At 41.5% G+C, this 13,162-nt stretch overlaps 1 pseudogene; it reads left to right on the top strand.

Annotated features, from left to right (window-relative positions):
• The first annotated feature begins 1,674 nt into the window (after positions 1-1,674).
• On the top strand, positions 1,675-12,923 carry LOC150055531 (pre-mRNA-splicing factor ATP-dependent RNA helicase DHX16 pseudogene; annotated as a pseudogene).
• Positions 12,924-13,162: the final 239 nt, after the last annotated feature.

The following is a 13,162-nucleotide window of genomic DNA, read 5'->3' as shown; positions in this document are numbered from 1 at the left end:
TGGCAGAACACGAGCATTGGGACACAAAAGCTGAGGGACAATGCCTCATGCCTGACCAAAAAAAAAAAAAAAAAAAAAACTCAGAGTCTCATCACCCACTTCCAGGTATTATAGTCTTACATGGAGCCTGGAATATGTACCAAAACAAGCACCTTATTCTAATGCAGGTGAAAAGATCATATTGTGAAAAACTGACTAAAAAAGCCACAGCAATGTCCTGGCTTTCTGACATATTTTAAAGTAAACATAGAAAATATAAATTCACTATAAATTCAAAACAATGGAAATGCTGATGTGGGATTTTTCTAGCATTGGGTGGCTTTTGCAGGGATATAAACACTCTGCAGTTCAGCTATTTGTCTTGAATTTCTCAAACTAGTCAGAAGAAATAATAAATATTTAATGTAAATTCAGTTCCACAAGTGACCAAATAACCTCACTACCTGACATATGATTGACATGGCTAAGGTAGATTAAGTACCTTGCTGTATCACCTAACCTTATATATTGTCTCCTTTGGGTCCACAACCCATCATTTTCAACTTACACTTCATATGAGAAGCAATAATGCTGTTAGATTTATATACCAAGGCAATATGCCTTGCATAATTCAGTGTTTGATTTACAACTGATTTTAACGCTGGTGATGCCAAACTTAATTAATGAACCATATTACTTGTCATCTCTATAATTCCAACCCCTCTTTCGAGCCCAAGTTTATTTTACACCTCTGCTGACATTCTCCGCCTTTCTTTTCTATACTGCTACTTTTTTTTTTGCCAGTCTTGGGCTTGGGCTCAGGGCTTGAGCACTGTCCTTGGACTTTCTCAAGGTTAGAGCTCTACCTCTTGAGCCTCAGCACCACTTCTGGCTTTTCTTTTTCTATGTATGTGGTACTGAGGAATCAAAACCGGGTATTCGTGCATGCTAGGCAAGCACTTTAACCACTAGGCCAAACTCCCAGCCCCTATACTGCTACTTTTAAAGGGTTATTTGGAAGATAAAATTTAGCCAACATTGATGGCAAAAGGAAAGAGAGAAGAGAAGGAGGGGAAAGGAGGGAGGAGGAGGAGGAAGAGAAGGAGGAGGAGGAGGAGGAGGAGGAGGAGGAGGAGGAGGAGGAGGAGGACGACCAGGCCATGGAGAAGCTCCGGCGGGTCAAGTCCCAGTTACCACCTCCCTGAGTTTCAGCACCAGATTGAAGTGCTTTGACTATGCTTCATGGGCTGGGAGTTTGGCCTAGTGGTAGCGTGCTTGCCTAGCATGCACAAAGACCTTAGTTCGATTCCTTGGTACCACATACATTAAAAAAAATCTGGAAGTGGTGCTGTGACTCAAGTGGCTGAGCATTAGCCTCGAGAAAAGTCCAAAGATAGTGCTCAGTGAAGCAGCTGAAGAAAATGTTTGAAACCACAAGATTGCTTGCAACAGTTATGCTTCTGTGCCTCATCTTTGCCCTGTGTGCTGCCCTGTGGTGGCACAAGAAGGGACTGGTCTTATTATTCTGCATTCTGCAGTTCTTATCCATAATGTGGCACAGTCTGTCCTACATCCCATGAGCAAGGGATGCAGTTCTTCGGGGATGCTCTTCTCTCCTAAGCTGAACGTCCTGACGTGCTTGTGGACTGGAGTATCGGAGTGTTGATAGACTGTGTTTGAAAACGTGCTGTGGACATGCTGTGTTTGAAGTACACAGCTCCCCACAAAGCCCTCGGTCACTCCAGAGCCAGCTCCCTCCAGAGCCAAAGACCCTCTCCACGCCACCCACACTCACTGTTCCTGCTTGTGGTCCTCCATTCGCTCTGTGTCATCAACCTGCTTCCCAAAGAGAGGGAGACTTCTAACATTGCCAATTGTAAATAATTTTGCTCATTTTTTTAATCTTTTTCTTTTTTTTTACTTGATTGGACAATGTGTAGAGGGGTTAAAGTTACATTCGTTACATTTCCCCCAAAGGATTTGTGCCTCCCTAACTCCATTATGGGAAGAGCCCACACACGGGGAAGGTGTGTTCTGCATCCATGTGACTCCGTCACTCGCTTGTCTGCTTCATAGTAACAGCTGTGCACGGTGCCTGCCCGCTTCCATGTCAGTGTGGCTGGAGTGCAAGGTTTGCTGCTGCGAGGGTTGGCACCAAGTTGACTGCGAGGGTTGACACAGGTTGGCACCGAGTGGGCAGAGCAAGAGAGGAGCATGGGGTCATGAGACAGAAATCCCTAAGCACCTCTCATTTAACATGTTGAAAGCTCAGAAATGACAGCTTATTCACACACACTTATTCAATGTGAGAAACACATGGAAATCTGGTGTCTTAATTTTATTTTCTCTACTTTTACTCATAGTTAATTTTTTTCTATTCAGAGTTAATATTTTCTATTCTCTTATTCTACAATCACTTCTCCTTTCTTACCAACGACAAAACACCAGGGAAATACCTTCTCTCTTCAGTAAGAACTATGAATTTGTTGGATGAAGAAAGGGAAGAATAATAATAAATAAGAGACATCTTTTCCAAATTGCCCCAATTAAAGCCTTTATTAAGATGGTATCATATTACAAGTAGTATGTGTGCGCTGTTATGTATATGTATTTATATACATTATGCTAACATTTATGCTAACAGAGCCACTTCGAGTTTCTCTGATTAGTCTCTAGGAAGATTTCACAAAATAATTTAACAAGACAACAGTTCAAAATTCTCGGTACAGTTATTTTTTTTCTTTCGAAAGACCCATTGGATCCAAAATATCCCCCAATTGGTTTTCTAGTATCCCAGGTCCATTCTCCCAGAAGCAGTCCGGAATGAAATTTATGCTCAGTGTGTTTACTAGGACACACTTTGAGAATCATACCTTCAGGAAAAAGGGAACGCAGCACTGGACAGAGAGAAAAGCTGGGCCACTGGGCAGTGACAAAGGCTTCAGCTTTTTCTCCCAGCCCTCAGCTTATCCCATGCAGGACTGTGGGGGAAAGGCCCTCTTGCCTCTGTATCCTGTCATCCTATGAGAGCTGACCTTGGATTAAAAAAAAAGTTCAAGGGGCTGGGAGCTTGGCCTAGTGGTAAGAGTGCTTGCCTAGCATGCACAAAGACCAGGGTTCAATTCCTCAGCAATCCACATACATAGAAAAAACCAGAAGTGGTGCTGTGGCTCAAGTGATAGAGTGCTAGCCTTGAGAAAGCCCAAGGACAATGCTCAGGCCCTGAGCTCACAGGACTGGCAAAAAAAAAAAAACAACCTAGGAAGACAATACTGGGGTCAACTAAACAAGACTACAAACTGAAGACACAGATAGAGAAAGTAGGAAGAAGGGAGAAAAAAAGAAATGGAAGGAAGATGACAGATTGAGGGAAAGGATAAAAAAATTATTGTTGTAAACCTAAGCATAACCCCTCTCCTTTTTTTTGCCCCTTTAAGTCCCTTCGCACTGTTTTTTCTGCTTAAACAATTATGTTTGAGTAGCAAACAACCTGGACCCCAACAGGTTATGACTAAGTAGCCTCTGGTAAACAAAACTGAAAGAGAAAATACATAGAAATAGGTCTGTCCTGTTACACCAGCTTCCTGGCCCCTCCTGAGCCAAAAGGGCAGGCTCCATGTAAAAATTGTTTGTCCTTAAAATGGGTAAGTTCTGCACAAACACACAATCTCTCCAAAGAAAGATTGACCGTGTAATTGAAGGGGCTTTTCCCATGCCTTTGAGCTCTATGTCTTGCCCTCACCTATTATCTAGTGTGAATGTATTGCCAGCACAAAAAGTTAGAAAAATTACACCCCAGTCACAGTCCAGAGGGCAACACAAACCAGACAGATGCTTGTGGCACATTCTTATGTATTACAGCAGACTGCCTTGTTGGGCAGTAAGTTATTTAAGCAAATTTGCATTTTTATATCTTACCCTGCGCAAAAAAAAATGGTTGCACTTGATTGCACAGCAATAGAGAGAAAAGAAAAAACATTGTGGTGTTTAGATGAAACATCATGGTGTTCAGATGGATCAATATAGAGACATGCGCTTGGATGCAAGAATCTTTCCTGCAGCCAAGTTGCTGCTCCTGGTGCTTTTCTTTTTCCTTTTATTTTCAGTCTACCTACCATGCTAACCTATTACTAATGCTCAAAGATTTATTTAATTATACAGGATCAAGCCTTTCCAAAAATAATTAATGGCAAAAGCTATTTAATATTCAAAGGTCTCACACAAGCAGATAACTGGCATTCTCTTTTAGTGGTTTAATTAGAAAAGAAGATGCAAAAAGCTGTCACTTGGTGGGGAGGGAGGGCTCTCTACAGGGAGGAAAGGAAAGTACTGACAAGTACTACCAGTTGGCCATCTGCACTGAGCACAAAAGCCCTGCTCTTCAGCTGGCCTCCCTAGGAGAAAGCCTCTCACATTTCCTATCTCATCTACTGGCAATTCCTTTCTGCAATGTGTAGCTGGAAGGCAGGAAACATTCATGAACGTTAATTTTAAATATGATGTCTCAAAAAAAATAAATTTGATGTCTCATGGATGGGGAAGGCTGGGAGAAAACAATTAAACACTTGGTGCCTCAGTTTGCCCATCAGAAAAAAAAAATACAATTCATAAATGTCATCTGTCCATCTGCCTCATGGAACAGCAGCTGGGATGCATTTTCTTTACAAATGGCCAGGAACAGACCACGTAACAAAATCAGCACACGCACTGCTTCACTTTGATATGACTACTGGCAAGATATAGCAAGCTTCTTGGTTTTACTGAGCCATTGATTCCTGATTCCTGATTAGTCCACAGCTAGTTTCTCAGTCTGTGGTTGTTTCTGTGCCATTTTCTGTCCCCCACTTTTTTAGAATCATCTTCAGCCATCTGCTCTCTGATAAGTCTGTTTTCTTCAGTCTCTTCATTAAACAATGAATAATAAGGAAAGCAAAAATCACTATTGCAGTTCAGGATGTATGCTCATTTTCAATCCTTAAAACTCAGTGAGATTGGCATTTTCTATCACAACTATTTCTTATTTACACATGACAATACAGAAGTTTAGAGAAATGAATCATCTAACCAATGGCTCAAAGCAAAATTGGGGTTAAAATTCAGGTTCCTCCAGGTTTCATATATTACACACATACATACACATAGGTACACATGCACACATACACATACACACACACACACACACACACACAAGTTAAAAGTTGATAACTAGTAAGTAAAAATTTGATTAAATTTAGACAGTGCTTTAAAAATTGCTAAGATTAAAATTGATTAAAATTTATCTAAAAAGCTTAACCAAAAGTTGCTGTTTGGTCTGTAAGCAAGCATTATGTAACATGTAAATCAAAAAAAACTTTTCTTGAGAATATTATTGGGGAAAAATGTTAATTTTGCATATTTATGATTTTCTTTCCCAATAGCATAGGCAGCTAAACATTAAGTGACAAAAAAATCATCCTGTACAAAAAAAGAGTTTTTATGTTTGAGGAAGAAAATGAAAACATTAATAACAGGCCTGAAAGAATAACTCAAGTACAAAGACCTGAGTCCAAATCCCAATTAAAAACAAAACAAAACAAAAAACCTCACACCTGTAATCCAAGCTACTTAGAAGCATGACATTCAGAGAATCCCAATTTGAAACCAATCCCTTAAATAAATGTCGAGACCTCATTTCAAAACTAACTGGGCATTGTGGCACAACATGCCTGTAGTCCCAGGTCCAAGGGAAATTGTAAAAAAAGAGGACTGAAATCATCTGAGGCAGAAAGCAAGGTCCTTTCTCACAACAGAACCAATAGCTTAGATGTGGTTCAAGTATTAGAGTGCCCACCTAGAAAGTAGGAAGTCCTGAGTTCAAACTTTAGTACTGCTCCCCAAAATAATACAGATACTGATTGAATTTATCAAATATGGTATCTGTAATTCTCTGCTTCAAGCATGATTATTTCATGTATTACATAAGTTTGTTTCATATATCATTGAATCAATCTGTTTTAGCAGAAATTAGATTTCTACTTATTACAAAAATTTCAATAAAGATACATTTAAAACAACCTATATCCAAAGCTACATAATTTTTAATGAAATTAAAAGATCTTAAAAAGCTAGAAGTATTCAAGTGATAGTGCACCTTCTTAGTAAGTGCAAAGCCCTGAGTTCAAACCTCAATACCATCAAGACAAAATACAATATATACACACAAAATTAATATTAAAATTTTACAGCTGAAAAAAAGAATTTCTGGTATTCTTTTTATTTCTGGTTTTCTCTTTAATGTGTTTCTAGTTCGTGTTCATAATTTTCAGAAATACTGAAATTATTCTCTGCATTCTTTGCATCAAATTGGAACTGAACACCAATCTCCACAAATGAAAACCCTGTAACTCATGGAGATTGAACAACACATTGTTGAATCACCAATAAGTCATCGAGGAGATCAGAACAGAAATTCAACAGTTTATGAAATTTAACAAAAAGGAGCACACAAAATACCAGCTCCATTGGGGCACAGCAAAGGCAGTAATCAGGGGAAAATTTATAGCTCTAAGTGCTTATATTAACAAATTGAAAAAAATCATAAACCAACAATTTAATGTCACACCTTAAGTTCTTGGAAAAAGCTAAATAAACCAACCCTAATCCCAGTAGAAGGAAGCAAATTATTAACATCAAAGCAGAATTAAAGTGAATTAGAGTCCAAAAAAACTATAGAAAGAATCAACAAAACAAGGACTTGGTTCTTTGAAAAAATTGACAAAATTAGCAAATCTTAACCAAAAAAAGAAGAGAGCACACCCAAATAAACAAAATCACAGATGAGAATCATAATATCATGACAGAAATTACCAAGATCCAGAGCCTCATGAGGAAATACTTTTCAAACCTTAATGCCAACGAATTTGAGAATCTAGAAAAAATGGATGAATTTCTAGTCAATATTAACATACCCACACTGAACCAAGAAGACCTAATCCAACTAAACAGACCTATTTCAAGCACTGAAATAGAAATGGCAATAAGAGACCTTCCATCCAAGAAAAGCCCAGAGCCAGATGGATTCACAGCTGAATTCTATAAGGTCTTCAAAGCAGGGCTCACACTAATACTCCTCAAGCTCTTCAACAAAGTTGAAAACCAAGGCTCATTGCCAAACTCATTCTACGAAGCCACTATAACCCTCATCCCAAACCAGACAGAGATTTATCAAAGAAAGAGAACCATAGACCCATTTCTTTGATGAATATTTATGCAAAACCTCTCAACAAAATACTGGCCAGCCAGTCTTCAGCAACTCATCAAAAAAATTACACACTATGGTCAAACAGGATTCATCACAGGGAGGCAAAGCTGGTTCAACATATGCAAATCAATTAATATAACTCAACACATCAACAGGAGCAAGGACAAGAATCTCAATAGATGCAGAAAAGGCATTTGACAAGATCCAACACCCCTATATGCTAAAAGCTTTGGAGAAACTAGGAATCCATGGAATATTCCTCAGTATAATAAAGGCTGTGTATGACAAACCCACAGCTAGTATTTTACTTAATGGCAAAAAGCTAAAGCCATTTCCTCTAAAATCAGGAACGAGACAAAGATGCCCACGCTCTCCACTCTTCTTTAACATAGTATTAGAATTCCTAGCCAGAGCAATAAGACAAGAAGCAAGAATAAAGGGAATTCAAATAGGGAAAGAGGAAGTGAAACTTTCCCTCTTAGGAGATGACATCATTCTGTATTTAAAGAACTCTATAGACTCCACTCCCAAGCTGTTTAAGCTGATTCACAACTTTGGCAAGGTAGCAGGGTATAAAATTAACCCTCAAGAAGGAGGGAAAACAAGATGAGGGGTGGGGGTGGGGGGGAGGGAAATGGGGACCAAGACATGAGAAAGGGTAGCAATGTATGTGAATTAATGCACCTTCTATCTGGTGAATATAATGTAACCCTTCTATTAATTACAATAAAAAATAAATGAAAAAAAGAAATATCTCCACAAAAAAGAAAAAAAATAACCCTCAAAATTCAACTGCCTTCCTCTACGCCAACAGTGAGAGGAACAAGGCAACAATCAGGAAAGCAACTCCTTTTGCAATAGCCTCAAAGAAAATAAAGTACCTAAGAATTAACTTAACTAAGAATGTAAAGGACCTTTTTTGATGAAAACTTTAAAATCCTGAAAAAGGAAATTAAAGGAGAACTGAGGAAATGGAAAAACCTCCCATGTTCCTGGATTGGAAGAATTAACATCGTGAAAATAGCTATCTTGCCAAGGGCTATCTACAAATTCAATGCAATACCCATCAATATCCCAATGTCATTCTTTAAAGAAATAGAACAGGCAATCCAAAATTTCATATGGAATAATAAAAGACCCCATATAGCAAAAACACTTCTTAGCAGAAAGAACAGCGCAGGAGGAATTTCAATACCAAACTCGATTACAGAGATATAATAATCAAAACAGCTTGGTATTGGCACAAGAACAGGCCTGAAGACCAATGGAATAGAACTGAGGACCCAGATATTAAACCACAGACCTATGGCCACCTAATCTTTGATAAGAGAGCCAAAAAAAAATAGAATGGAAGAAAGACAGCCTCTTCAACAAATGGTGCTGGCAGAACTGGTTAAGCACCTGCAGAAAACTAAAGTTGGATCCTTCTTTGTCACCCTGCACCAGAATTAACTCCAAATGCATCAAAGACCTCGAGGTAAAAGCCGACACACTGAAAACTTTACAAGAAGGAATAGGAGACACACTAGGCCTCCTTGGCACAGGTCGAAACTTTCTTAATAAGGACCAAGAAACACAACAAATCAGAAAAAAGGCTGTATAAGTGGGACTGCATTAAACTGCAGAGCTTCTGTATGGCAAAGGACATAGCTAGCAAATTAACTAGAAAGCCTACAGAGTGGGAGAAGATCTTCACTAACCATACAACTGACAAAGGCCTCATATCTAAAATATGTCAACAGCTCAAAAAATTGAATCACTCCAAAACTAATCTCCAAAGAAACAACCATCCCATTAAAAGATGGGCCAAAAACTTAAAAAGAGTCTTCTCACCTGGTTTAACATTCGCAAATCAATCACTGTAATACATCACATCAATAGAGCTAAGGATAAGAATCATATGATAATTTCTCTGGACGCGGAGAAGGCATTTGACAAAATACAACATCCATTCATGTTGAAAGCACTACAAAAAATAGGAAGAAGAGGTATATTCCTCAAACTAGTGAAAGCCATATATGAAAAACCTACAGCCAGTATTATAAATGGTGAAAGACTGGAACCATTCACCTTAAAATCAGGAACTAGACAGGGATTACCACTCTCTCCACTTCTCTTCAATATAGTGTTGGAACCCAGAGCTAGAGCAATAAGGCAAGAAAAGGATCCAAAGGGATCCACATAGGGAAAGAAGAAATTAAACTATCCCTATTCACAGATGACATGATCCTCTACTTGAGTGACCCAACAAACTCCACTCCCAAACTTCTAGAATTAATAAACCACTTTAGCAAAGTGGCAGGATACAAAATTAACCTTCAGAAGTCAATATCCTTCTTGTACACCAACAATACACAAACAGAAGGCCACATCAAGAAAATGATCCCATTCGCAATAGCCCCCCAAGAGAATAAAATACTTAGGAATATACTTAACCAAAGATGTAAAGGAAATATTCAATGAAAACTATAAAAGCCTAACGAAAGAAATTAAAGAGGACACTAGGAAATGGAAAGACATCCCATGCTCATGGCTAGGGAGAACCAACATAGTGAAAATGGCTATACTGCCAAAATGGATATACAAATTCAATGCAATCCCCCATCAAAATCCCAAAGACATTCTTTATGGAAATAGAAGATATAATCCAAAGATTCATATGGAACAAGAAAAGACCTAGAATAGCCAAAACAATTCTAGGCAAAAAGAGCAATGCTGGAGGTATTACAATACCAGACTTCAAACTCTACTATAGAGCCATAATAACAAAAACCGCTTGGTATCGGCACAAAAACAGACCAGAAGATCAGTGGAACAGAATAGAAGACCCAGAAATAGAACCACATACCTACAGGCAACTTGTATTTGACAAAGGAGCCAAAGATATACAGTGGAACAAACACAGTCTATTCAATTATTGGTGCTGGCAAAACTGGGCAGCCACATGCAGAAAACTGAAAATTGACCCTAGCCTTTCGCCATGCACAAGCATGGATCAAAGACCTCAACGTCAAACCGGAAACCGTGAAACTGCTACATGATAAAGTAGGAGAGACACTGGAACTCGTAGGCCTAGGCAAAAGATTCCTGAACAGATTGGAGAGAGACTTGATAAATGGGACTACCTAAAAATAAAAAGTTTCTGTACAGATAAAAACATAGTCGCAAAAGTAGAGAGACAGCCAACCAACTGGGAAAAGATATTCACCAATAATACATCTGACAAATGCTTAATATCCAGTATCTACAGGGAACTCAAGAAACTAATCCCCCGAAAACCCAATAAACCATTCACTAAATGGGCAAGGGAACTAAAGAGAGACTTATCAGAAGAAGAGATTAAAATGGTAGAAAAGCATATGAGAAAATGTTCATCATCTATGGTCATAAAGGAAATGCAAATAAAAACAACCCTAAGATACCACCTTACCCCAACAAGACTGCCCGCGAATACCGGGCAGCCGGTGAGCAAGAGAAGCTGGAGGCCACCAACCGCCACCACATGCCCAAGGAGACCAGGGGACAGCTAGCTCGAGATGTGGACCTAGTGGAAGAGGAATCGAGCGCTCCTGGGGAAGCGCAGCGGCGATGGGAGGAGGCCTGGCTTGGGGCAGCATCACTGACATTTGGGGCTCGAGATGCTGCCTCCCAGGAGCGTAAGTATCAGCTAGTGCTGGAGGAGGGGGAGACCATCGAGTTTGCCTGTGCCACTCAGCTTCAGCGTGATGAGGGGCCTTCAGCTCGCCCTCCATCAGGAAAGGCCCAGGCTGTCCGTCGCAGCCTCCCTGTGTTCCCATTCCGAGAGGAGCTCTTGGCTGCCATCGCTAATCACCAAGTCCTCATCACTGAAGGGGACACCGGCTCAGGGAAGACCACCCAGATCCCACAGTACCTGTTTGAGGAGGGCTACACAAAGAATGGTATGAAAATCGACTGCACCCAGCCCCGGAGAGTGGCAGCCATGCGTGTGGCCGCCAGAGTGTCCCGGGAGATGGGTGTAAAACTAGGGAATGAGATTGGTTACAGCATCCGCTTTGAGGACTGCACGTCGAGGCGAACAGTCCTCCACTACATGACAGACGGGATGCTTCTCCGAGAATTCCTCTCTGAACCCGACCTGGCCAGCTACAGCGTGGTGATGGTGGATGAGGCTCATGAACGGACCCTGCACACAGACATTCTCTTTGGGCTGATCAAGGATGTGGCTCGCTTCCGGCCTGAGCTCAAGGTCCTGGTAGCTTCTGCCACACTGGACACTGCTCGGTTTTCTGCCTTCTTTGATGATGCCCCTGTCTTTCAAATCCCTGGCCGCAGGTTTCCAGTTGACATCGTCTATACCAAGGCTCCAGTGGCTGACTACCTGGAAGCCTGTGTTTTGTCTGTGGTGCAGATCCATGTGACACAGTCCCCTGGGGACATCCTGGTGTTCCTGACTGGACAGGAGGAAATTGAGGCTGCTTGCGAGATGCTCCAGGTTCGCTGCTGCCGACTGGGCTCCAAAATCCGGGAGCTCCTGGTGCTGCCCATGTGTGCCAACCTGCCCTCTAACATGCAGGCCTGAATTGTCCAGCCCACACCTCCTGGGGCCCGAAAGGTGGTTGTGGCGACCAACATGGCAGAGACTTCACTCACCATCGAGGGCATCATTTATGTTGTGGATCTCAGGTTCTGTAAGCAGAAGAGCTACAGTCCCCGCCCAGGCATGGAGTTGCTCACTGTCACCCCCTGCAGCAAGGCCTCAGCCAGTCAGCGTGCTGGGCGAGCAGGTCGAGTGGCTGTAGGGAAGTGCTTCTGCCTGTACACAGCCTGGGCCTATCACCATGAGCTGGAAGAGACCACAGTGCCTGAGATCCAGAGGACCACCTGGGCAATGTTGTGCTGCTGCTTAAGAGCTTAGGGATCCATGACCTGGTGCACTTTGACTTCCTGGACCCTCCACCATATGAGACCCTGTTGCTGGCTTTGGAACAACTGTACGCTCTAGGAGCCCTCAATCACCTTGGAGAGCTCGCCACGACTGGTCGAAAGATGGCAGAGCTGCCTGTGGACCCCATGCTATCTAAAATGATCTTGGCCTCTGAGAAGTACAGCTGTTCAGAGGAGATCCTGACATGCTTTCTGTCAACAACTCCATCTTCTACCGGCCTAAGGACAAGGTTGTCCATGCTGACAATGCCCGTGTCAACTTCTTCCTCCCTGGTGGAGACCACCTGGTTCTGCTAAACGTGTATACACAGTGGGCTGAGAGTGGCTACTCCTCCCAGTGGTGCTATGAGAACTTTGTACAGTTCAGATCCATGCGCCGAGCCCGGGATGTGTGGAAACAACTGGAAGGGCTCTTGGAGCGTGTGGAAGTTGGGTTGAGCTCCTGCCAGGGGGACTACATACGGGTCCTCAAGGCCATCACTTCTGGTTACTTTTACCACATAGCATGGCTGACACCTACTGGCTACCCAACTGTGAAGAAAAGGCACGAAATGGTCATTCCTCCCAACTCCTCCCTCTTTAAAGAGCAGCCGCCCGCTGGTTGCTTTACCATGAAGTTGTCTTGACCAGCAAGGCATTCATGAGACAGGTGTTGGAGATTGAGAGCAGTTGGCTTTTAGAAGTAGCTCCCCACTTCTACAAGGCCAAGGAGGTTGAAGATTCCCACACAAAGAAAATGCCCCCCAAAATAGGCAAAACACGTGAAGAACTGGGCTAGAGAAAAGGACAAATGGGCAGGAACACAAACAGACCTTGATACCAGCACCTTTTCTTTCTGTACATTGTTTAATACCTGTTAAATGAAATTATTTTTGAATTAAAAAAAAGAGTCTTCTCTGAAGAAGAAATAAGAATGGCCTATAAACACATGAAGAAATGCTCAACATCTCTGGCCATAAAAGAAATGCAAGTCAAAACAACTCTAAAATTCCACCTCACTCCAGTTAGAATGGCCAG

The sequence above is a fragment of the Megascapheus bottae genome, chromosome 13 (assembly GCF_031878675.1).
Source record: "Megascapheus bottae isolate mThoBot1 chromosome 13, mThoBot2.hap1, whole genome shotgun sequence".
NCBI classification, from domain to species: domain Eukaryota; kingdom Metazoa; phylum Chordata; class Mammalia; order Rodentia; family Geomyidae; genus Megascapheus; species Megascapheus bottae.
The sequence above is the reverse complement of the archived record's forward strand: the minus strand, read 5'-3'. Positions and strand labels throughout refer to the sequence as shown.